Source organism: Carassius gibelio, chromosome B12 (genome assembly GCF_023724105.1).
Source record: "Carassius gibelio isolate Cgi1373 ecotype wild population from Czech Republic chromosome B12, carGib1.2-hapl.c, whole genome shotgun sequence".
Taxonomy (NCBI): domain Eukaryota; kingdom Metazoa; phylum Chordata; class Actinopteri; order Cypriniformes; family Cyprinidae; genus Carassius; species Carassius gibelio.
Genome location: NC_068407.1, coordinates 4,158,175 through 4,185,879, shown reverse-complemented (window position 1 = coordinate 4,185,879; position 27,705 = coordinate 4,158,175). Strand labels below are relative to the sequence as shown.

General features: G+C 35.6%; 1 protein-coding gene across 1 annotated transcript in view; it reads left to right on the top strand.

Annotated features, from left to right (window-relative positions):
• The window catches only part of LOC127969218 (60S ribosomal protein L38), a 607,983-nt gene that overhangs the window by 539,298 nt on the left and 40,980 nt on the right, over positions 1-27,705 (top strand). The gene's annotated exons all lie outside the window — the stretch shown is intronic.

The following is a 27,705-nucleotide window of genomic DNA, read 5'->3' as shown; positions in this document are numbered from 1 at the left end:
ACACAAAGAGAAATGCAAGTGCATATTAATATAATATAGTGCACAATATGCAAAAGTAGCAGAGGGATGAGATGCAATAAACAATTAGCAGGTGTGTTTCATTTATTATATCTAATTCTATAATATATTTTTTAATTGCCTTCCCTCAAATTTGCATAAAGAAGCTTATGTCTAATCTGTTTGACTTGGCATCTAATCAGATGTTTGTGCCTTAAGAGTACTTGAGAGAAGTGTTTGGGTGCCGGGTTTCTTTTTAGAATGCCATTTTTTATTACTGTCAATGAAAAAGAATATCCAGGATGCTCTTTTTTCTTTTCTGTTTTTATTTATTTATTTTTTATAAAATAAAATTGCTCATTGAATCTGAAAATGTTAAGGTATATAGCCACTTTTGTACAATTATGTTCTTAGATGGATGGATGGATGGATGGATGGATAGATAGATTAGCATTAACCTTAAAAAAATATGCTTTTTCATAAAATGGTAAAACTGCATAATACATATATATGATCATGACATAAAGGATTATTTACTGTGACAACAAAATGACTTTCTGCATAATGTTTATGCCCACAATGACTTTGCTTTGGCTGATTGTTTGTTTTGTTTTGTTTTTTCCAAAATATTCACATATTTATTTTAAATTGCTTCAGATCTTATTATAAAGAAGGGAAATTATTATTTATAATTAGGAATTAAATAAGTTGTTACTTTTTTTCTTACTCTGAAAAGTTAAAAAGCCTGGGTATTTTTGTTTAAATTTAAGCTCTACAGTAATCAGTTAATTTTGTAGGAATTGCATTTTAAATGTATTTTATAAAAAGTAAACAGTAAGCACCATGCCTTGTTTCTTTGAAATTCACTTGCAGGAAGTCATGACAGATTGTGCACAACCTTGATCATTAAAACTAATTTAAAGTAGCTTGAATGATGACTGCCGTCCCACGGTGAATATTGGGCTGCAAATAACACTTAATTGGACTGGGTAAAGGCACAAAAATTGGAAGGGTAATATATAGAGAGAAAAAGTCTCAGTAAGTTACAGCTTTATTTTTATGCACTTTACTTAAATTTGTTTATTTTCTAGACAGTGCTTGTTTCATACAGTCCCCTTAACACAAATCTCTCCCTCCTCTCTCTCTCACACGTCTTATTTATTCTCTTCTCCAGCTCTATCTGCCTCCTTTTCTATTTTCTGTAATCTTGAGAAAGGTGTCAGCGTCTGTCGTCAGGCAGTGTTGCTGGCCGACATCTGACACTGCCCCAGGAACATAGTCAATAAAGCAATCTAATTGAGTGCCACTGGCTGCTGTTTATTGACAAAATAAGACCTGGGAATTAGGTGTGTCTCTGCTGCGCACCCCAAGCAGCCACCTTTCCAACGTCCCGACAGCTGTCCACTTTCAATCCATCAAAAGCCCATCCCGGTCCTCCAGGTGTCAACGGATAGTCATCTGACTGCAACTGAAATAAATATGCACTCAATTTGTGCACGAGAGAGATGGAAGCAGCAAGATGGGGAAGAGTGAGGGGCTGTTCACACAGAACGCATTTTGCATTCTGTTGCATTCCTTTTCCATTGTTTTGCTATGTAAACATGCACTAGATGGATGTGTTCGACCATTGCGTATGCACCTCATGTCTTTTGCAGTATCTCGTCCCTGACACAGCATTTTAAAAACACAGTCAAGTTGAAAGAACTTTAAAAAGTGGGCATCTAGGGAAGTTAAAGTTCAATTAAATGAATGCATTACTTTGTAGTTTGATAATGTTTTTTTATTCAATAATTTGTATTTGAAGCAGATTTTATGGATAACCACTTTTTATGCAAGATATGCAAGTAAAATTTCCATCTTAAACTGAAATCTTGTATGCTTCGGAGCACCGACTTGGCAGATATTATTTCCAAGTTTAATGTGAAAAAAAAAAACAATTTACAAAACATGTTTTACCCCAAAGCCATAAGCCATGAATCTAAATAATTTGTGTTTCAAATTTGAGGTTGATATCTAAAAATGTAACTTCCCATTTATTTCCAATGTGACTATTTTAGACTGCAGGGATTACAAGTGTGCCTATTTTCAACACCATTTAACCTTTTTGAACATGTGGTATCAGTGGTGTGCAGAGGTGTTCTGAAATAAGGAAGCAAAGTGAAACTACTAAGAAGAGGACACAACTAGTATTAATGTTTATATCACATTTATAATGGATTTATGTTTATGCCTCGTCGCTATGGCCGGACAGGGCATCACAATATGTTAAGAGGCTTAACATTTCCATCACACCCTTGAGGTATTTGGTCAATCACAATGAACTGGATAGCTGGCCAATCACAGCACACCTCGCTTTTTAGACCAGTGTGCCTTGTAAAAACCAACATGTTTCAGAAGGAGGGGCATAGAGGAGAAACAATAATGTAGAGTATATGGAAATGAATGCGTTTTTTAAACCCTAAACCGTAATTTCATTACACCAAATACACAAAATAATGTTGTTTTTAACAGCATCATATGACCTCTTTAAATTGCTTCAGTTTGCATAGATTTGGTACTTGTGCATTCCAAATCTGTGACTTCCAAAGGTTCCATTTCCTTTAGTATGCTACCTTAGTATGCTGCTCAATAGGTTTTGGAAGAAAGTGAATGTCTGTTTGTGTTTTCATGTATGTTAGCTGACCCTCATTTCTTTCTAAGCAGCTCTTTAGAACCAGAGGCAACACTGCATCCTCTTACAGAGCTGTGGTAGCTAATTGATTAATGCTGCCACTTATAAACACAATCTCAGCATTCCACAAGTGATAAGATTCCCTCGGCTCCATCACACAGCACCTGCCTAATGAGGGGACAAGTGAAACCACGGCCAAAACGAGGACAAGACGAGACGAGACGCCACCATCCCCTATCTGTCATCCTGAAAAGCTCTTATCAGCTCTCTTTTATTCTCCCAAATTAACTTTAATACTGAGATAAGCAGAGGGGGCTCACATCTGCATTGGCACTGTTAATTGACTGTTGTCACCTCACCGGAGTTGAGGAACGGAGCAGTAAAGAAGCGAAAACCTCTTCTTTTTTCCCTTCAACTCTCCATCGCTCTGCTATTTCATCAGTCTTTTCACTTCTCCAACCCTATCTTCTTCCTGGCTCCTCGAGCCAAGGGCAGTCAGAGATGGCGGAATGATTGGGAATGGTCTGGGAGACAGAGAGACGATGTGGTTGCCATGTGAGCGCTTTTGACAGTGATGTACGAGCGAGTCTAGCTTCTGATAATTCGTCACTCACAGACACAGAGAGGTCCATTAATCAAACACAGCACAGTCAAGCTGCCGTCTCCACTAAAAACCCTCACGGCTGAGGTTTAGAAGTGTCTGCAGCAACCTGTGATGGTAGATCTGGTCTTTGTGGCGTGTCCAAGTTTCTACTGGTCATAAATCAGTGAAAACAAGTATAGTTCCAATAGCTGAGCGCAGAGGCCTTGGCTAGTTCAACCAAAAATGAAAATGTGTTATTTACTCACTTCCAACTTGTTCCAAACCTGTATGAGTTTCTTTCTTCTTTTGAGCACAAAAGTGGATATTTTGAAGCATGTTGGTAACTGAACAATTGATAGTAGTCATTGACTTACATAGTATGAAAAAAAATAAAAATAAAAATAATTTATAATAATAAAAATGCAATGGACGTCAGTGGCTGCCGTCAACTTTTTGGTTACCTACATTCTTCAAAAAAATATATAATTTGGGTTAACACAGGTTTGGAACAAGTGGAAATTGAGTAAATGATAATATAATTTTTGTTTGTTTGTTTGTTTGTTTGTTTGAGTGCACTATACCATTAACATCTGCCTGGGATGACCAATCACAAGTATGCACATTTACCAAAGTGTAGTAAACAGTGTCACATGTCCGTAGTAAACAAGGGATGAACATTTTTAATTTAAACCTGGAAAAAATAGTTTGGCATGTTTATAGTATTATTATTATTTAATTTTATTAAGATTGTTAGCACATTAGAATGTGTTCAGCATGTATATTAAACATATTTCAATTAAAGAGTTTCAAAACAATAATTACTGTTTGAATTATGTAATTAAATTGACAGAATTAGAAAGCTGAGACTTTGTGATTATATGGCATGCACGTTTTGCTCATGCATCAACAGCAAAAAATAAGGACTTGAAGATTGAATTTGGAATTAAGGAATCCATTTAAGTTCATCAAATTGATTATTGATTACAATTTATTAACTGACATTGACAACCCAGCCCTACCAGCCACTAATTGCATTTATTTACACAAACACTCTCGTTTCTCAAAATCTCTCACATTTTTCTGCAGTTTTCTTTCATCCAAAAAATGTGTTGACTTTACTTGAGGGACATGTTGTTTACTTGGTCTGTGACATCTGCACGATGACACAGATCAGCCCCTCGTTGAACTTGTTGAAAAGTTTCTTGCAAGTGCATCTGTCGACTGAAAACTTATAAAGAGAAAAGTAAGCTGAGTGCCTCATCTTTGGTAGAAAGAATATCTCTCTGTATTTGAGAAGATCTAAACCAATATGGCACATATATGTCAATGTAATTGCACTAATAGTTCTAGATTAGGTCATATTTCACACAACCCGCTTGAGGGTCGTCTTCTGTAATTAAATGTGATAAATGATCAGAGGAATGTGTTGAGATCTAAACAAGCATATTTTGCATCTACAGTTCTGAATGCTGAATGGCAGATTCCGCTGCCATATGTTCACACAACCGTCTGGTACCGCAGAGAAAAATATGTTTCCAGAGTCATTATTACTGAAGTAGTGATGCTATACTGAAGGCAGGCATGCATCTGAAGACCTTGGGTATTTCAAGCTCCAGTGCACAATTTACAGCAGTATTGAAAATGCATTTTAAATTCAATTTCTGAATTTTAATTAAGGTAATATATAGGATGTGGATTTTCATTCAAGAAAGCAGAATAATGCATTTTTTTATTTATTAGAAAAACATATATTTGCTTGACAAAGCCTTATTTGAAAGGCTTTAAAGATGGATGGATAGTCAGGCATAGCAACAGTTACTATGGAGGGTTCAATTCTGAACTTTGCACAACACTGTTAAACTCAAGAGTTTAAAAACTATCTAAGGAAAGAGACTCTTAACCAAATGTTCTGCTACAAGTCATTACCAGAACTCCCTGAAAAACAGCCCAACTCTTTTCCCCTGCGCAGGAATCTGTGCTCTTTGCCGTAGAGGATGATTTAGCCTAAAAGAGCACTGGAAATTTCTTCAGAGGCCTTGGGAGTGACTCGATCAGTCTGCTGCTGTCTCGTTGAGAATGCCAGCTCATTTCTCAGGCTCGACTCTGCGGTTGGAGCCTGTGTGCCATTCCTGGTTCATTCTTATGCACTTCCGTTGCCAAAGAGCTTGTCAGCTGTGATGAGGTAGAGCCTGAAGTATTCCTGGCCTCCATTTTTGCTCAGAAATTTCTCATGATATTTGGCAAAGGGGTGGCAGGGAGGGAAGGAGGCAGGCTTGATTTGATGGACTCCATTCTCTGAAGAACTAAATTATACAGGAGCAGATAGCGCAAATGAACAGTGACGGCCACTTGGTTTCTCTGGGGCATCTGAGTGCTTTTTATTGCATGGGGGGTAAGCTAAGCGAAATGCAAGGAAGACTGCAGATGTTTGGAGACAAATGGAAATCACAGTTTGCAGGCAAGTTGCCCAACCTCTTCAGCTTATACTACTCTCCACTGTTTTAAAACTTTAGTTTCTTCATGAAGTATAGTTAGATAAAGTTTATATGGCAGTCTGGTTTTGTGTCTTCAATCTCCAGCTGCATGGAAAATCTGACCAACTAGCTGCAACCTGACTCATCTTTAAGGCATCAACGGTCAGACTGACCCTCCCTGGGAAATGAAATCAAAGGTATCTGCTTTTAACATCAGTGTCCTTCCAAGGTTGCAAGAAATTGTCTTTGTCCTTTAGATTCAGTTCATGATTCATTTATTGTTCCTTGCATGTTTGTCTGGTGTGGTTATATGAAATACAGAAAACTGTGAGTATGCACTATTTGTCCTTGGTTTGATGGGAAAATCATGGCTGCAATGAAGAACAGTTACTGTTGGAACTTATCGCCTTTCGCTGCTGTTGTTCTGGCTCAGATATCAAACTGCTGGATGTGGATTAAAGCCGTCTGTGGAGGAGACACATGCAATCTCCTGATTTTCTTTTAAAGCTGCCATTTTGTTCAGATTAACAAATAAAAGTGCATTTGCGGAAAGAGAGGGAACAAGAAAAAAAAAAAGATTACAGGCTAGTTAATGGGACAGAAATAGCAGCTTTTTGCTTTCCTTTTTTAGATATCAAGGCTGTGAAAACAGTCAGTGCTTCGAAACGTCAGTTACACAATATTTCTTTTTTTCAGCACCAATTACGTTTCTAATATGATGTATTTGCCCTATAATGAGTGACCAAAAATATCCCCACTAATGCGTAAAAAGGTCAAAATGAGTCATTTGAATCAATGGTTTTCTTTATAGAAATAATAACTGACTTTTAATAATTAAATAAATGTAAATTATTTATTTAAAAAAAATGTAAAAACAATTCAATTAATTTATATATATATATATATATATATATATATATATATATATATATATATATATATATATATATATATATATATATATATATATATATATATATTATTATTATTATTATTATTATTATTATTATTATTATTATTATTATCTATGTACAATAAGTCATTTTCCATCAAATTTAGCCTCATTTTGTCAACTTCTTGTAAATGACCATTTTACACAAATCAAATGATCACAAGATCTCCAGTGCTTTTTGAGAACAACTGCATTAACTTGAAATGTGCAGCAGATGTACTTTTCCGCTGTGCATGGGATTCATAGTGAAAGTCTTTTAAATACTGCGCAGCTGAGACTACAGCGCTGGCATTTTAAAAGTGGGGCTGAAGCTGCGCTGGTATTTGTACATGAGTTAACATGCTAAGTAGGCACTGCGGTAGCTTAGCGGTGAATATTCATGGTTGGCTCTTTGCCATGGTGATGGCTCTAAAATCCCATTTTCTGAAGCATCATTTCATTAAGAGAGCAAATAGCTGCTCTAAAATCCAAAATTATTTGTAATTCCGTCTCTCGTTTTAAACTAATTTCCATTGTCAGTGAAGAGGCAGGCTGGTGCATCTGACATGTGCAATCACAGACAGAGAGGAGCATGCATTGAGAAACTTCAACACTTTTGTCTAAGTGTGTGTGTCTATGTGTGTTTTTGAGCCAATCTCATCAACAGAGCACAGACTCGGCTGATTGGGCAAGGTGGTGCTAACTTGAATAGGTAATCAGGCTTTAAGCATATTAAAATGTGCTTTTTAAAAAAAAAATTATTTATAATTTTGCATCAGTTTAGCTGACATGAACCACTTTTCTGGCAAACAATCATCATATTTTTGGTGTTGTTATGTTACAGTGCAATCGGCCATTCAAACTGCTATTTTAAGACCAAACTGAAGATCAGCTGGTAACATCAGCAGTGGACTGAGCATGCAAGAGTTAATCCTACTAATGGTGAGCACCTTGCCTTCCAGCAAATCAGCCAGGACTAATGGCCGAACAATAGCACGTATAATTAATGTGCATGAGCCAGGCTGATAAAGGAGGTCTAAACCTGGAGAAAGCTTTTTGTCCACATTTCCATTCATCTTTATAAACCTGCATGTAACCCCTAAAAGTATTGAGACTTCATGTCACTCACTAAGGTAATTAAAGTTGTGAATCCAGAATTTGGTTTTTTTCTTGTATTTCATTTTCAGACTAAAGACCCACACGGTAGCATCAGCAGTGGACTGAAGGTGTGAGTGTTAATCCTACTAATGGTGAGCACCTTGCCTTTCAGCATATCAGCTAGGACAAATGGCCGAACAATAGGACATCTAATTAATATTCAAGAGCCAGGCTGATAAGGTTATATAAAACCAGGAGAAAGCCATGAGTTTGCGTTACCATTAATCTCTATATAGATGTATGTACCCCCATGTATGCCTACTGCATTATTAAAGTTTTTAGTTTGTGTAATATAGTATTAGCTTTTCCCCCCCAATGTTCCAGTTTATTTAGTTTTTAGTTTAGTTCCAATTTAAGTATTTTGTGTGGCCAAAGCTAGTTAACTTGTAGCTAGTAATCTTTTAAACAGCATTGTTACATTTCCTAATATATATATATATATATATATATATATATATATATATATATATATATATATATATATATATATATATATATATACACACACACACAAACACAATATATATATATATATATATATATATATATATATATATATATATATATATATATATATATATATATATATATATATATATATATATATATGTATGTATGTATTTTTTTTTTAAGAAATGATTGCTTTTATTCATCAATTCAACACATTAAATTGTAAACTGTGTAAAGTTACTGTAAAGAGTTTACTGTCATGAAATTCTATTTCAAATTAACATTTTGTACTATACTGTACAACATAAGTATCCTATATGTAATGGCTACTGAAAATTATTTTATATTACAAAAGAAAAAAAGTAATTTTTAATTGTAAAAAAAACTTAAATAAAAATAAAATAAAAACTATTTTAGAATTTTCAGTGCATTTCTGATCAAATAAATTAAGCTTTAGTGACCATAAGAGATAGATTTATTATTATTATTATTATTATTATTATTATTATTATTATTATTATTATTATTATTATTATTATTATTTTATTTTATTTTTTTATTTTATTTTTTTTTTAATTCATATTGTTTGTGTATATGGCATGACTATAAATGAGCATATTAATCTGCAAATTAAGTGTTTAATCATTAAAATAAAATAATAATAATAGGTTCCAATGACAATTTCATGCAAATAAAACAAAAAGGGCCTTGTTTTTAATTTGGGGATCGGCTGTGGCATTTACAGCAGTACCTTTTGTTGTGACGAACAATTTGTGTCAACACTGTTCACTGTGACTCAGTCTGGCGCATCAGTCGCGTTGACACTTGGGAGAGATTAGAGGGTGTTCACACAGGACGTGTGCTCCCTTTCAAACAGCTAGACAGAGCACAACTGAATGGAATGGAGCTCTTGAGATGCATTTTTTAAAGATGAGCTATTTTTAACCTGACACTTGCCAAATCATGGGCCTCGGGCCAAACATCTCCATCTGACACAACTATTTATAAAATATTAATCTGAATGGAAACTTCAGATGTTTAATAAAATAAGTTCACATGCATTTCATTTTTCAATTCAGTGAGTCAATTTAGAGCCTCTGCTATGAATTGGATTGAATGAAGTGGCTTCTCATCTAAAACAAGCTCATTGTAATGTGTTTATATAAACTTACAGAATACTTCAACTATAACCCGTTGTGTCATTTCTCTTTTAGAAACAAACCTCTTTACCCCAGCATGAGAAGGCCATGCTAGATGAAACCAATCTCTTCTTTCTCACTCTCTGCGACAAAAGATGGATGTACCAGCAGACAAAACAGCAGCTCACTTGTCAACTTATGGACTCCAGGTATACTTCACGATCCAGTTCCCTGTTTCTGTCATTAAATCTGTCCTGTTCTACACTCCATCCCTGCAACTTCCTCCCACAAACCTACAATAATTGGCACCACGAGATCTCTGGTCTTCCGCTTTCCTGGAGCTTCCCTATTTTTCCATTTCTTGCCTCCATGCAGTAGTAGCCATTGATATTTCCCTCAGTGTGACAAGTGGGGTTATTTTAAAATTCAAACTGGATTCAGCGGTGAGCCGGGCGATGACACTTTTTAATATCTGAGTGGAGTTGTATGGGAAATGTGAAGCAGACGGCCGGGGTGAGAATTCATTACCCGGCCCCTTCGCTCACCAGCGCCAGCTGCTGCCTCGCACATCCCATCTCAAAACCCAAATTGAACCCCACCCTCTGCATATATTCCAGCCCCATTACAATGTCAGATATCCAGTCCTGAGATGGCGCCCGCTGCTTATGCAATGTCAGTCACTAGACAACTTGCTTCAACAACTTGACCCCCATCTGCTCCCTCTTACCTTTTTATTCCTCTCCCAGGATTCATTGCTCATTCAGAACATGCTCTCGCCTACATATTTATTTGCAGATAGGCTGGTGAGCAAACCTGCCATGTCTCCTCGGAGGTGTGCTCCTCCTCATCTTAAATGTGATGTTGAGAGGCCTGAGGAGATGTTGATACTGTGATTGTCTGGTGGCTAACCGAGTGATCAGCACTGTGGGCTGGATGTTTGACACACTGTCATTCATACATTATCACTCTCTTATCACCATTCTTCCCTTTCCAATTTTCAGCTAGGATGTTTTACTAAAATGACGGCAGGACACAGAGATTGAAGCATGTTTCACAAGTGATATGACAACTTATTGGCACCTAAATGAGCCATGAATAGCCTACAGTACGGACAGTTAACTAACACAAAGAATTGTCCATTCAGATTATTAATGCTAATAAATGTAACCCTAGAATGCATAAATGAGGCCAAATTGACCAGACAGCGTATTAATTTTGGGCTATTGTTCAGTTATTTGATTTTGAAATTTTCCCTTAATTGTATTTATTTTTAATAGTATATGTCTTGCTGCATTTATTTGATCAGAAGAATACAGTAAATAAATGGTAAAATATTATAATTTAAAACAACTGTTTTAACTGTATATATATATATATATATATATGTGACATCCAGAAATCATTCTAATATGCTGATTCGGTGCTCAGCAAACAGTTTGTTTGTTTGTTTGTTTTTAGGATTCTTCAATGGGCTTCTTTTAAGATAAGTGTTTTTATTTGAAGTAGAAATCTTTTGTACTATTATGAAAGCATTTACTGTCACTTTTGATTAATTTATTGCATATTTGCTGAATAACAATTATTTCTTTAAGAAAAAAATCCTTCTACTGTAAACTCTTTATTATATAAAGATAAAACACAAGATATTTTTGATGAAAATCATTAACTCATTTTAATCCCCCCTTTTTTTTAAATCTATGTTGGGTTAATTTCTTCTTTCTTTTACTGTATTGCTATTACCACCATTTTTGTAAAAGTGGTAAACCGCTTGAGGCAATGTGTTTTAGTGATATTCCCACAGTTAAGATGGTTTGTAATGCAATCTGTTGTGTCTGATTGCCTTAATATACATAGAACAAACACAACATCCTTTGGACAAAAGAGTAGCATATGACCTTTGATAGTGAGCAGTAATATAGAAACCAAAGTGATTAAAGCAATGTGATTTCAAGTTTAAACCAAACCGGAGTCTTTTTAGTTTCACAGAGTCCAGTGCATACATGTTCTCCTAGTCTCATTACTGTGCTTTACAATTTTTTCCTAATTTAACAGTCCCTCTCTGTCTAAACCATGGTTATACAGTACATTCAGGGGCAAGACCTATTTGGTCACTTATTCAGGGCTTTGACTAAAGATTTAATGAGTTTCCATAGTTGTCTTGAAAGGCAATCTTAGTGTAATTACAAAAAAAGAAATGGCTCAGAACTTGCTGTTCCTTGTATATATAAGCTTTTGTAAAAGCATGGAACTAGCAGGCTGTGCACAGCTCGAACTTGGACTGCACAGACATAATGTTCTGAGAAAATACCTTGTTCTGAAAAAAGTACTCATGGAGGAAAAGTTTCACAGTTTTGGTGAGTATTCCATGGAATTCTAATACAAAAAAAAAAAAAAAAGAAGGGCAGTAAGACTTAAAAAAAGAATGGTCGATTCCTTAGAAAAAGTGTTTGTCAACATTATAGTGTATGGAAGGAAACTTTATAATAGTTGAGCATATAACATGAGCAACGGTCAAAGAAGAATCAATACAGCAGTAATGTTTCATTTCTAAATGAATCGATTGAGTGAATGAGTGATATTCTATAATTGACTCACTCAAAAAGTCACCTACAGGCATAACATTGTAACCTACAGAAAGAAAAAATAAATCCACATACTAATGACAATCTGTATGCAACAAATATAGTATGCAGACCTAACATGTGCATCAGACTTGGTAAATGTTGGCAAATGTGTTCCTGTAGCTCTATTGGTAGAGCATTGCGCTAACAAACGCAAAGTTGGGGGTTCAATTCCCCGGGAACACGTGATAGGTAAAAATTGATTGCCTGAATGCACTGTAAGTTGCTTTGGATAAAAGTGTCTGCTAAATGCATAATTTTACATATACATTTTAAATGATGATGCATATTAGTATATTCTATACCTCATATATACTACCTGATATATAGAAGCCTATCTGATTTTCTTAAACCTTGTTGCTTCAGCTCAAAGTCTTTATTATGATCAGAAAGTATTAAATGGCCTACAAATAATGTTAGAGTTAAGAATAAAGGTGAGATAATGCATTTGAAGCTACTCTACATCCCTTAAAGGTGCAACAGGAGATCTTGGGAAATGCTAACATTAGCCTGATAGCACTGAAAGCAAATTTCCCACTCTCCCTGCAATTGCCAACTAAGTGAGACATGCAAAATATGTGTGCAAGGACTGGAATTGGGAACCACTGGGCTACAAAATGTGTCATTCACCAGTGAGACTTACAAATGTTAAAAGTACTACAATACCAGGAAGGTTGTTGATGTTTATCGCTCTGTCTACATAGAGTGCGTGAACGCGCTGATGACGTATCCTGACTGGACTTACATTTCTTGGTCCTACATCTTTCAGAGAATATATAAATACAGAAAAATAAATTTAGACCACTTAACTTAATGATTTCTATAGGGATGTGAAGAGTCTTTCAACCAGCATAATAAAAAATGTTTTTAATGAATCTTTGCTAATCGCCTTTCTTAATAATGTGCAAGTTAGAAAGTTTCACAATGAATGCTGCTAAACTTAACGGTCTTTCTTAGAGTGGTTCGGAAGAAAAGGGGCGGGGTCAGAAGAGCTCATTAAAGTTTAAAAGAAAATGCTACAAAACAGCTTGCTCTGAAAAGAGCTGTTTTTGACAGGGTAAAAAAAAAAAAATGTTTTTTTTTACACTACCATTGAGAAATGATAACCAAGCTATGTTACAGACTTTTAAGACCCTAAAGAATCATTTCAACTTGTGGAAAATATTATGATATGTTGTGATTTTCTTGCCTGGAAATTGATGAAATTTTTGAGTCATATGGAGTCTATAGAGAATTTGTTGTTGTTATAACTATGCTTAGCTCTTAAATATTTTACCAGCTATAAAGTGCTTCTTCTTGTTGTTGAAATATATGTCTATAAAAATGTTTTTCTCTGTGAAAATGATTTCTCTATATCTCATACAATGATTAAAAAAAAATTATTTCTGCTGGTTTTGGGCAGCTGAAAAAGTCAAGGAAAGTGGGAACCTTGACTGCTGTGTTGGTAAGTCTCTTTATAATACCTTGGCTTCCTTTGTTGCTGACTCTTTGTTATCTTCTCGTTTCACCCTTATTTTGTAATAAAGAGCTGCAAATTGGGTTCTGCATCCCCGCTTTGAGCCTATTGTTACACCTGCAATATGATGCATTGCTGTATTTACTGTGGAGCACAAGAGCAATAATCACCCGGCCCACACACCCCAATGAGAGGTGCTGCTCTTTACGGGTTCTGCCTCATTAATTCATTCAGTGCTCTAATTTTGGCTTTTTTCTATTAAGTAAGATTGCACTAAACAATTACGGCTGCCAGTGTTTTAATCCACTCCATGCTCAGGGCTTGTTCATTTGTTTCTCAGCACAGATTCCTTGTCTTTGAAGAACTTCCATAATCGGTTTCGACACATTTTTTGGCCCAGGAATGTGGCTTAATGGTATGTTGTGATAGAGCAGTTTCTCTTGGCTCTTAAACAAGGCCGGTATGACTCCTTCAGCCCTCTGAAGCTGTTGTTAAATCACTTGTTAAAACACAGTGTACTTTTTGTCTCTATTTTTGTAAGCCGGGGACAATCTTTTCCTCTTGACCTGTCACGTATGGGCCTCTAAACCCTAATTAATGTAGGAAGCCCAGCTGCTTTGTCACTTATTATGTCTCTACTTAGAAACTGAGACTGTGTGCCACCTGCTTTTATGTTCTGATTCACATGTAAAGAAACAATATTGTGCAGTAGAGATAGGAATCATAAGGAATTTAATACAGTACATTTCGAAAAAGAAAATGTAAAAATGTAAAAAGATCATTTACAATTTGTTTATTATATTTGTAAATAAGTAACTCTTGTATATGTATTGCACTCCCAGCTCTGTTTCTATGAGGTAATTGTAGACTTTATTATACACAAACCAGAGTAAATGTAATACTTTAAGTGCGTACATTGGAAATGACATGTTGAGTCAGATTAATTCAGAGTTATCCCTGAGTATTTTTATAAATAGAACCTCCTCCAAAAAAGTGATTCCTTCGGAAATCAGTCTACACTCGTTGCACTGTGTGATTCTGAATTTATACACACACACATACATACAGCATATAGAATAGAAAGAAAAAAAACTAATTTAGAGTCATTCATTTGGGAATGTAATTCAACTGATCACAGTGCGTGTTCCTAAATCACGAAATAACCAGAAGAGTCATTTAATCAGGAATCTAACTACACTGGTTGTGCTGTGTTTTTGAATCACCAAAAATAATTTATTCATAAGAGTCATTCATTTAGGAAACAAAGTACACTGGTGACACTGCATGTTCACAGTGGTTCCTTAAATTAACCTGTTTAGAAGCTTAACTGATCATGTGAATGTTGTTGATTCATCAAAAAGAACCATCTTTTTTGGGAATCCAGCTATACTGAGTGACTAGTTCCCAACCCATCTGTTTCAGTAGCATGTACCTATCTGGGTGTAATCTATGGAGCTGTCATACAAACACTAGGGTTCTGGTTGGTCGCCGGTCCATTCTTGTAGCAAATTTACTGATACACGGTGCACACCCAAACACACATTCATAGATAGACATGCACATGATTTGTACATTAAACACACAGACACCATTAGTATGCATCAGTCCAGGTGTTTTGCTCTGCTGGTCAAAGTTTAATGAACATTGACACCACGTTGAGATGGATGCGGGCCAGGCCTGTTGGTATTTTAAACATGAAACATACTGTAGAGTGCCACAACAAAACCCAGAAGCTCATTACAGTCCTGAAGCAACTGTTAATATGACTGCGGGAATACACTATCGGCTTATTGCTAAAGTACACTAAAAACTGGAAGTACTGTGGCATGAGTGATGTTTGTATCAATATTTATGTTGTTTGTCAATAGTTTCTACAGTCTCAACAGATTACAGATTGAATTCACAATAAATAGAAGCTGTTAATTTTCACTTGGCAAATGGGGAATTCTGCCAGTACAACTCTGTGCGGTATATTTACTTGATAGACAGCCTGGCAACGACTGCATTAATAGAAACTAACAACAATGCTTGTAACTTTTCACAAGCTGTAACTTTTAAATAGCCTGAACGTCACTGTAATTCAAACCTGACTGGAAATGTGTTCCCCATGGGAATTTATAAGCTGGCCTACTCGCAAATGTTATGACTTATAGCAAACCCATGCAAATGGACGACCCAGCTGGTCTATTGTATGTACATGCTCATAAAAGCCTCTGACAGCCACTCTAATTTTAACTCCCGACTCAAAGATCAGCGAAATTTAAAGTGTTTGGGGAGCCATGCTGTAATTTGGCCAGAACGTTCAGATGAAATAAACAGCGTGCCATTGCATCAAGGGCAACCGGAATGACTACACGCTTGTCCAGGTGGGAAATAACCTCAGGCACACAATTCAAATTTAAAACTCAGCAGGTTCACAGAGATGAAGCTGGAAATCTGACAGTAAATCTGCCCTGTTTTGGGACCCAGCCAGAGATCAATATCTGCAGCGGGATGGGGGACACTCGGGAGGAGGCGGGATTATTCAGTTTGGTTGATGGCTTTCCAGCTCGGTGATGGCAAGTAATTTGTGGTGATTCAATGTGTAACCTGCTACCAATTAGAAATGACCGGAAAACTGGGCTTGGATGTAGTTTAGTCCACCATGAGTGTGGTATGCTTGAAAATGCAATAGACAATGGGCACGACTGATCAAATAATTTTCAGAAATCCACTATGCAGAGATATAGTGCTTAAGGAATGGGGTTTGGATAGGCACATTGATCTAAAATAACATGTCATTTGTATCAATTTGTGCAAGAGCCTGTGCTACTCCCTACTGTCTTTGTGATTCATTTGCTTGTTTAATCCTATACAGCTATTTTATCCTACCTTACACATGTCCTGAACAAATTATTCTGATGAGCGATTTTGATGGCTGTTTTTAATTAATCAAATGCATGTAGTGCTTGCAGTTACATTTAATCACTAATAAAAATTGTATTAATCAAAAACATACTCCATGTCTAGTAATTAATTACATTTACATGTAATTAAAGATGAAAACATAAACTTTAATTCCATAAGGATGCATTACATTGATCAAAAATGACAAGAAAAAAAGCATGAAAAAAAGCATAATGTTACTAATAAATAAATGAATGCCATTTTACAATATTAGAATATTATATATATATATATATATATATATATATATATATATATATATATATATATTTATTTATTTATTTATTTATTTATTTATTTATTTATTTTATTTTTTTTTTTTTTTGCAATGTTACATCTTACAAGATTACTTTTAATGTATTTTATGAAATAAATGTAGCCTAGCTGAGAATGAGACTTGTGTCTGATTGCTTGATTAATTGATTGATTGCTTGATTGATTGATCAACTGATTGATTGAATATATAATGGCAATCTAGGGAATACTAGGGAATTGAAATTGTTTTTCTTTTTTCCCCAAACATAAATTATAATATTACGAGAGAATTGTTAAGGGTTGGTTCACCCCAAAATTAAAAATATGTCATTAATTACTCACCCTCATGTCATTCCAAACCCATACGACCTTCATTCATCTTCGAAACACAAATTAAGGTATTTTTTATTAAATCTGAGAGCTCTCTGACCATCAGTAGACAGCAATGATATTACCACAATCAACACATCGAAACATAACAAGGACATAGGTTAAATAGTCCATGTGACATCAGGGGTTCAACTGTAATTTTACGAAGCTACAAGAGTAGATTTTGTGAACAAAGAAAACAATAATAACAATTTATTCAGCAATTCTTCTCCCTGAGTTACTTTCTTTCACAATTTTGGAGTGTACCCCAGAATGTAAGCATGCGTGCACTGTCTACTAAACATAAACAAAGGCAATTACATAAAATTAGAATTGAACCCCTGATGTCACGTGGACTATTTTACCAATGTCCTTGCTACGTTTCTGTGCGTTGATTGTGGTAATATCATTGCTGTCTATGGAGGGTCAGAGAGCTCTCAGATTTCATCAAAAATAACTTAAGTTGTGTTCCGAGGATGAACGATGTTGTTACGGGTTTGTAACAACATGAGGGTGAGTAATTAACAACAGAATTGAACTATCCCTTTAATGGAACTAATGAGAAACTGGAATTCTTGTGATAACAATTCTTTATGATTCCCAACCTTTCTGAAGTTACATCTTTGTTGTCTTTTGCTTACCTTATCCAATACGTCCATTACAGGAGAACCTTCCAAGGACGTCTTGACAGACTTGCAATCAAAAGAGTTCAATTTTTTTTCATGTTCAGTGTCCTATTCTGAAAGCCATGACAACAGTCGTCTGTCATGTTGATGTTACGGCATCTGACGGCATGTCACTGCTTTGTTCCTCTGTTATATTCTGCAATATCAGAGTTATGGAACATCAAAAGAAAAACCTAACAAGCTTTTTCACTCCCACATCATCTTGTGTTTGGGTTCACAGCCACAAGAGGAACAGGAGCCAAAGCTCAGCATGGTGTGAGAAGGTTGCCCTCAGGCAAGCGTGAGACTGGCCTTGGTAATTGGCACCGGTGAATGAGAGGGTCCTGGCACGACTCTGAAAACCAGAGGTGAGACTAACCCCTGTGGATTTCAGTACTGCCCTTGAGAGGTTTTTCCTAGGGGCATTATTAGCTTCCTCCATGAGACTGCAAAAGCTTTGAACACGGTTAAATATGAACTGTGTAGCCACAGCTACTGCATTTTTCTTTCTTTCTTTCTTTCTTTTTTTTTAGGTGATTTAAGCAAGTGATGAACAGGCTACATCATAAATATGCTTCTCATTTATGAGGAGAATCTGATTCTGATCTTCAGTGGCACAGCACAGATTCTCAGATCTTTCTTTACTGCACATAGAGAACGATTTGACTGAAAACTATCAGAAGGGCAGAGATTTGGAAAAATTTGGAAAAAGAGGTGTCTTTTCTGCTTTAAGTATGTTTTTTTTTTAATGTTGGATATAATTTAAAATATATGAAATGTAGAAAACATATAAAAAATTCTGCCATTGGGTGCTAATAAGATAAGGAAGCAAGCTAAAACAGACAAAAACAATAGCTTGGAATCTTGGTCAGGTATCCAAAGTATTTAAGACATGTTCAGATCGCTTGGTCCTTGGGAATAGAATACATTGCCAGGACAATGCCAGTGTCGTACTCTACCAATTGAGCTACAGGAACACAAATTGAAATGCCATGCCTCCAACCAACTTGTTCCATTAAGACTTTCAAGTAAACAGATTTATAACCAAGTCCCAAGTCACACTTGTGTATAGTTTTCATCTGCACACTATCACACAGGGATTTAAAAAAGACTCTGAGATGTCTCTAGAGCTTTTATGAGGAAGATGGTATTCATGCAAATCTATCTGTATTTGCTTTTTAAGTACAGACTTGTTTTGTCTCTACAGGGAGGATCCCACAGTAGTCTCATTTTGTTTCTCTCCCCTGGGCACTGGAAAAGTCTTGCTGTATGCACTTCGCTCAGCTTCAGGCAGAGGTGTTAATAGAGCCTCTTGTGGATCAGCGTCTCTCCAGTCTACACTATCATTAGCCCTGGGGTGGGCCAGAGGGAAAGAGAGGGACTGTGGCACATCTCTTGTCATTTACCCTGTTTTTTTTTTTTTTTAACTCTCTCTCTCATTCGTGTGTTCTCTGTTTATGAGTCATTATTCCCCATCCGCAGACACATAGCTGGAGTGACGGTTGCTGTATGGGCATGCACAGCATATGATCAATAAGATATTTTCACCCAACATATCATTCTTCAATTGGTGTTCACTCAAGCCATCTGCTCTCTCTTACTTCTCAGTTTCCTGTTTTATCTACATCCTACAATTGAATTAATCCCACTCTTCCATTATTCATATTTGAAATGCCTTTAGTAGACTTCACTTTGTTATTCCTACTGGCATGTTTATTAATGGGATATTATGGGATGAATATAGACCACGTGTAGTACATTTATGGAAGAATTGCAACATTTTTTTATGTTTTTGAAAGAACTCTAAACATAGCTGCATTTATTTAATCATATATTGTGAACGATCATATATTGTGATCGTATATTGTGAAATATTATTACTATTTAAAATACTTTTTTTTTTTTTTTTTTTTTAAGAAAATGATGACCTCACATCTTTTAAAAGCTGTAATCACCATATACACTTTTATTTACCTATAGGATGCTATATTAGTCAAAACATGCTATAAAATCAATATTAACTGAAACTTGCTTCGAAAGATCATTTTAATTAACGTTTCTCTCATTCAACAGGTTTGTAAATGTGGACTTCAATAATGTCATTCAGCAGCTGTAATTTAAGGAAAAAGGTATAATACCTTCTCCTTCAGACACACAAACAGATACCTTTTAGCAAAATCTGTAAATCCATAGAGCACTGATATCATCTAAACTACAGCAAGACTAATCCAGTGACTGAGTGATTAAATTCAAACCGATTGACTTTGCAAAGTGTCACAGTTGCAGAATTGATGAAACCTCCATCAATGGATTGAATACTCACTTCTGAGTCACTGCCGGCCCAGAAGCCAATCACCTGAGTGCTTTTTGCCCTAGCAGGCAATTCCACAAGAGTATTCAGATCAATTTACCAGAGCAATGTCTTTGTCTGGGTTTTGTATGCATCTTTAATTTTTCACCCTCAAGCAGCAGCGCTGCTCCAGATTTACAGTTTCTGTACTAAGAGGCAAATCCAAAATTGGACCGAATCACCACTGACCCTGATTCTACCTCTCTCTCTTTCTGTCTTTATTTCTCTCAACATTTATCAGTTTTAATAAAAATGAAATCTCAGACTATCTGGGGAGTAGATGTTAAGATGGCATTGGGATACTGGCAAGATCACAGACAGAATGATAAAAGGGTCTTTCCTAAATAGGATTTCTTGGGCACTGTGGTGGCCAAGAAAACTTGTTGGTAATGAGAGCAGTTAGACGCAGAGTTAAGAAGGAATTTCTGTAAACTAGAACTGTAACTAAAGACACTGAGGGCAACAGGTCCTTTGAATATTTAGATTTGTGGATGATTGATGGATTTTCAATGACTGATTCTTAAAGTTTTACCTTCCTTCTCTGTCCATCCTATTTGGATGTTGTATCCAATTGGATATTGTAAAACGATTTATTATTATTATTATTATTATTATTATTATTATTTTTTTTTTTTTTTTTTTGCATTTCTTCAACTAGGGTAAAAAAAAGTCTGATCTGGCAACTAAAATCTTTGGGATCAAATCCTGCCAGGTATCATCATGATTAAAAAGTATGTTCATCTGAAAGTTTTTGGAAAATAAATTGTGAATTTTAACCCTCAAAATGTAATTATAAGTAACAAATTCACAGTGGGTTTCAATGCTTTTGTGGAAAGTTGCATTTCACCAACAGGATACATATGGCAAAACTTTATCATGAACCAATATAATAAAATATTGGGCATTTTCATATCTGGAGAATTTTCTCAATTCACTCTTCATTTTGACCCTCCATATTTGTTTTTGCTCTATGCATTTGCACACGTGGCACCAATTAATTTTAAGAAAAATGCTTTAAGCAGAAGAAACAAATTCATATGGGCTCAGAGCAACATAAGAGTGATTAAATAATGAGAGAATTTTCAATTTCATTAACCACCAAAGCTTCAAAAGAACGGGAAATCTCAAGTTCATGTATATATTCATAGAGACAGAGCATGGAAATTGGCTATATCGTCTCATTTGTGGTGTATCCTGTGCGATTCATATCATGCACATAGCACACAGTAAAACCAAAAAGAGCAAGAGTCAAAATAATGCATGCGACTATTCAGTTTGACAGTAATATTCAGTAATTCACAAGAAAGATGACTTTGAGATGCACCGCTCAATTGCGCCAGCATCCACCGAGCTTCAAACAGTGGACTACTTTAAGCATAGCATGAATGTTTGGGTGTTATAAACAGACTCAGACTGGACGCAAATGGGCACAGCTAGATCTCTGATTCATGTCTGAATCCAGGCTGAATTGATTACAGCAGCTGTCTGATTGCTGACCGTCCATCTGCTGCAGCCAATCTAAATTGCAACTCCTCTGAGGGTCTCACAGCCCCTCCCTGTTCCAGTCCAGCCCTGATAAATCAAATTTCACCCCGTGATTCAGCCCTCACTCTCCTCTGCCATGCCAACACAGGAAACGACTCACCATCTCTGGGGCAATTTCCCCAGAGATTGAATTGAAGTGATTAAGTGCCAGGCATGGCATGCAGGACTCGTGACTGTGTGGCAATGAATGTTTGTAAAGTCATGGAAAACAGAGAACGTTATTTGTGGGCATGAAAATAAAAGTCAAACTGATTTGAATAAAAAAGATGTATGATGTAATTTTTGGGTGCACAATGTATATTTGTTTTTGTGTGCTTTATTGCTGGTTGCCTTTGAAACTTTTTCAACCTCTGGAGAGTTCTGATGTTATGAAGCTGAACAGAAATGTGGAGGGAAGAAAATTTGGGACAACTTGGGATTTTAGATTCTTTTGAAATTCTGTCATCATTTTCTCACCCTCATAAAATTAGAGAACGGTATGAGTTTTTCTCTGTGCAGTTACAGTGAGGAGGATTGGTGCTTTCAAGTCTTGTGCATTATATAAAGTCTTATAATTCTGACAAACAAACCAGAATGAATTGTCCTTTACTTATAATCTTCATGTAATGTGAATTTTCAGTGAAGAGATCAGTCAGATTTGTGAATGGATCATTTTTACTGACTTTGTTTACTGAATCAACTGATTCATTAAAAATATATATTTTTTTAAATCATTAAAGGTCCCGTTTTACGCGCTTTTTTGAAGCTTTGATTGTGTTTACAGTGTGCAATATAATCTGTATACCGCTGTTTTCACTGTCATAAAAACGGGCTGATGTCTTCCTTGTTCTATAAAGTCCCTCCTTCAGAAAAACGTAACGAGTTCTAATTGTGCCAGCGGTTCCTGTGTTGTGATTCGACAGCAGCTTACAGCACGCTGCCCTCCTGCAAACGCTAGTTTTGAGAAGCAAGTGGGCAGGAGCGTGTGCTGGAGATGTATTTATAGTCACAGGTGCGTTTTTACTGTTTTTACTGATGCGCATGAAAATCGCATTCGTTTTTTTGCACAGTCCTAACATCTAGTTAACAAAGCTAAACACTGTTGCCCTTTGTGTAATAAGTTACAGAAAACTGTTAAACTCACCAACTTAAATAATAAAATACACTTACTGGTTGTGGTCCATAAACAACACCTTCTCCAGACAAAGAGGGAACTGCTCCATCTTTCAAGAATAATCTTTGTGCGAATCCGGCATTAAACTGATTGAGATTGAGGAAGCTGTCCTCAGCAAAATGTGCTGCACATAGTTTTACATGTGGATTATAATTTTCTGGAACCGAGTTAAACATAAATTGTAACCATTAATCTCCAAGTACAGCGTTCCTGGGAAGCCCAAACAAAGGTGATTGGACTCAGAGATGAAAATAACAGCGTTTTGCCGACATGGCGACAAACACAAACTCAGCTCTTCCTTCTTCTCCATCGGAGCGCAACAAGGCCATGCCCCCTGTTTGTGAATTCATGTGGACGGAGGTTAGTCAAAAAACTGTTTTAGTGACGTCATTACTGCAGGAACTAGAGGGATGTAGTCCAAACGGGTCGCTTTTTTTGTAGGTGAATTCTGTTAAATCAAATATCTCACTTGGCATTGAACTTTGAGCTTTATAATTTTACAGATATTATTTATACTCTAACAACAACATTACACACTAACTAAAGTTTGAAACATGGAATCACGAAGAAGGGGACCTTTAATGAATCAGACACTTTTTTATGAACACTGTTTTATGAACTCGTTAGAACGCATTTTCAGTGGGTAATTGCTTAAATTGTGTCCTGTTTGTCACGCATAAATATAATATTACTGCAGACAGATAAAAAAGTCATATGAACCACTTTTATGAATATTGTTTTTATTATTATTATAATCATTCAGGAGAAGCTATTTTCCTCATCTACTTTCTATTTTTAAAATAGTTTCTACTGCCTTGAAATGACATGAGGGTCAGTAAATAATAAAAGTTGAAATTTTTGCCAGCTCTTTTCTTCACATGAATCCACCAAACCTACTACTGTCAGTATTTCATTTGAGGTGAAACATCACAAACAAGTTTCATACCTGTTCAAGCACACGTGGTGATGATACTCTTGCACACACTTTCTCAAATCCTTGATTGGACTGAACTCAAAAACTTGATCAGTCTGATTCATGAATGGATCATTTGGACTGATTCAACCGATTCATTAGAACGGATCACATTCAAAAGAACGATTAATTCATAGATCAGACACAGTTACGTGCCTCATGAACACACACAAAAAAAAGAGTTAGAACTTTTTTTCAGTTATTAACAACTTAAATTTTAGCTTGCTTCTCAAACAAATATATTATTTAACTTTAGAGTAGTATAAGCAGACAAGTCCGATGAACTATTTTATGATTATTTTTATTGTGTAGCAGCTCTGGATCTCATTTACTTTAAATTTTTTAAACATGTCTAAGATATTTTTCAAAACTCATTTTATGTTCCACAGTGGAAATATAATCATATAGGTTTGACGACATGAGGGTGAGTAAATAATCCAAGTTTATAGATGTCTGTTTTCTTCACATAAACACGCAGTATCCCTCAAACCTGCCCACTATTCCTGTCAATATATCATTCGAAGTGAAAAATCACAAATGAGTTTCATACCTCCTCAAGCATGTTCGTACTCTCGCAAACACTTCCTCTCTTGTGAAGATGTATTCACACAGCTAGCCTCGCTTTGAGTTGTGACAGGTGAGGAGAAGAAGTGTAACATTTCTTCTGCAGACGATCACCTTAGTGCCACTTATTAGGCATTGCTGAGGGGGGGATCTGAGGGTGCTGTTGGGTATGAAGCAGGAACATGACTCACATATGTCTAAACTTATGTGATTTCTACTGTTTGTTCAACCAGGTGTGAGGCTATATGCTTCACATATAAAACCTTATTACCGTGATTTACTCAAAGCATTCATCAATACACAACTCCAGTGTGAGACTTAAGGTTTCTCAGTATATGCTTGGTGCAATAAAACATTACGAAAAACAAATATATATATATATATTTCTTGTGCAGGCAGAAATGCTGCATTTGAAAGAAAACTTTTGTGCAGTGTTAAAGGACATTCTGTGGGCGAAGGAGTGTAACTTTGATATTGGATATTTTCCAGTGGGCCAAAAATGGTAGAAGTCTTGTTTTCTAATTTTAACAGGACTTCAGAGTCAAGTTATTGGTTCACAAAAAGTCATGGTGGTGTGAGACTGCCGACTGCAAACAGATTTACTGCATGACTGTGAACTGAGACATTCTGTAGTGTTGTCTGAACTCTAGACCAGTGTAATTCCCCTTAGTGAACACTTTTATAGCAATAATGTACCGCCAATTTATACTTTCAGTTGACTTTTAAATTAACTGATAATCTTGCCTTCTATAGTTGCTTTTAAATGTCATTCATTCATTCATTCATTCATTCATTCATTCATTCATTCATTCATTCATTCATGTGTTTAATTTAATTATTTTTATTTGTTTATTTACCTTCTTGTCTCACATAATCATATATCAACAATGTACCATTTTGGCCTACTAATAGAAAAAAATACACTTCCCGTCCATCGGTTCATTTTTTATTTTATCTATCTATCTATCTATCTATCTATCTATCTATCTATCTATCTATCTATCTATCTATCTATCTATCTATCTATCTATCTATCTATCTATCTATCTATCTATCTATCTATTTCTAAGCTAAGGGGAAAATCTGGATGTTACACATATTCCAATCTTTCTGCCATCCACTTTAGATAGTGATAAACACTAGCACCCATCCTCCAATGGTGTCTGCACACTTCAAGTATCACCTCCTTTGATCTATGAGCTGGAAATCATTATATCATCTGCAGCATTACAGAAACCATTCCTCGTTAAGGGATTGTGGGGCGAGAGGTCAGTCCCTGGTATTTACCTTCTTTAAACACCCTAGTCAGCGCGAAGAGCCCTAGAAAGATCACTGAGGGGGTCAAAAGAGCAGAAATCCCATCATGCCATGCAACAAAATCTATTTGATACCACCATTTCTCCATGTTAAATTAAACATTCGGTACCTGGCGGGCTTACCTGTCAAACGGCTCCTGACTCGCTCATCCATTATAAACACATTGTCAGTCGATCGATCCGAACAGCTGCTACTGTAATAGTCCTCTGCCAAAATTATAAGGAAGTTGTGGATGTTTTGTTGTTCATTTAATATGGTGAGGGTTTGGGGAATATCAATTTCAGATGTCTCTGCCGTTCTCTTCTCAAATATTGATCGCGCTCTGTCATGACCGGAGCAGCTGTGATGGGCTCATAAGCTTCATTCTGTCATTTTTTTTTCGTCTGCAGGTGAGATGAATTTGTGATGCCCGAGGCAGCTTGTTTTAATTACACCCTATATATACGCTCCATTGAATTACAATGGCAGTTCTTTAATTACACAATTCATCAAATTCTAAGTACAGAAAAGTTACATTTAAAAGAGAAAACGTGCTGCCAACCTATTTAAATATTCAAACTGGGAAAACTCATTGACAAAGGCCTTACATAAAAAAATAAATAAGTGAAATAAATAAAACGCACAATTTTATGAACTAGAGAGCTGCATGAAATGGCATTTGAAATCATGATTGTGACAGTTGTGGTTTGATTTGGATTGCCTTTTGGTTTTTAAAGATGCCTTGCAGTAACATCATAAAATGCCCTACTTCACAGCTCTCGAACAGATCTGAGATGATCTCTGTGTGCCAATGCAGTCAGAAAGCCATTTATACTTTTCATCTTTTCTCATCTTAAAATAAATTCTTAAACCCTTTTTATCATGATGGTTGTTTTTGATGGTACTCAAGTTTTTCTTTTTGTTTCTTTTTGTTTTGTTTTGTTTTTTTGGACAAGATTTTGTCAGGGGAAAAAAAATGGATAAACTAGGGACAAAATGTGTTTTACTCCAGCCAAGAACAAAATAATTTGTTCTCATACAATTGTAACATTTCTTGGTCAGATAAATTGCCACCGGTGCTTCAACAATTTGTCAGTTTGCTTTGTATGACATGTCACGTTGCTGAAACACTTGCTGCTGTTTTTCTAAATCTTTTTTGTAACTCTACTCCAAAAGCAGCCTTAGTTCCAGACACTATGAACTGGGATGGGATTTTTCTGTATTTATATGGATTTCTCTATTTTCCGACCTGAAGTATGACCTACGTGAACTGCGTAAATCTCGTGTGTGATCGTTTAAAAATATCTGTTGCCAACAAAAATGAAGTTCTAAGATCTTTCCAAAATAAATATTTGACAGCAAAGCAATTAAGAGATGCATATTAATATTATTGACACAATGTTGCATCTGTACTAAAGCTGTACTTTTTATATTAGTAGTAAATACAGTAATTGTATTTTGATAATTGTAATATACTTATTTATTGGTTTACTTTTATTATAAAATAATAATGAAATATGAACAATAAGAAAATTAATTTATTAATTATGCTTATTGTATTATTATTATTATTATTATTATTATTATTATTATTATTATTATTGTGACTTTTTTACAGCATACAATAGCATTCCTGCAACAGTCATATTTTTATTTATTGGTTTAAATTTTATTTAAATAATAATGCTACTAATAATAATTAATTTAAACGTTGCTGCATGGCTGAAGTTAAGATCTCAGAGGAGCTAAATGTTAACAATCTTTACTTAATTCACTGCATTAAAGTGATGTTAAAATATGAGACCTTTTTTCAGCCTTTCCACACTTATTTTGGCTCAAGTGGCCACGGGTTGAAAGAAAAAAAATCACCTCCGAGTAAAGCAAAACCAGTCTCTCTCTCTCTTTCTCTTCCCCTCCCTCTCTCTCTCTCTCTCTCTCTCTCTCTCTCTCTCTCTCTCTCTGTCTCTTATATGGTTATTGTTATTCTCACATCCAAAGGCAAGTCATCAGCATTTTTCATTAATATGAGTAATTACTGAAAAAAGATTTTGTGGCAGGCGAGCGAGGCCTTTCAAATGTCACCTCTTTTAAATTAGTCTGACAACAAAG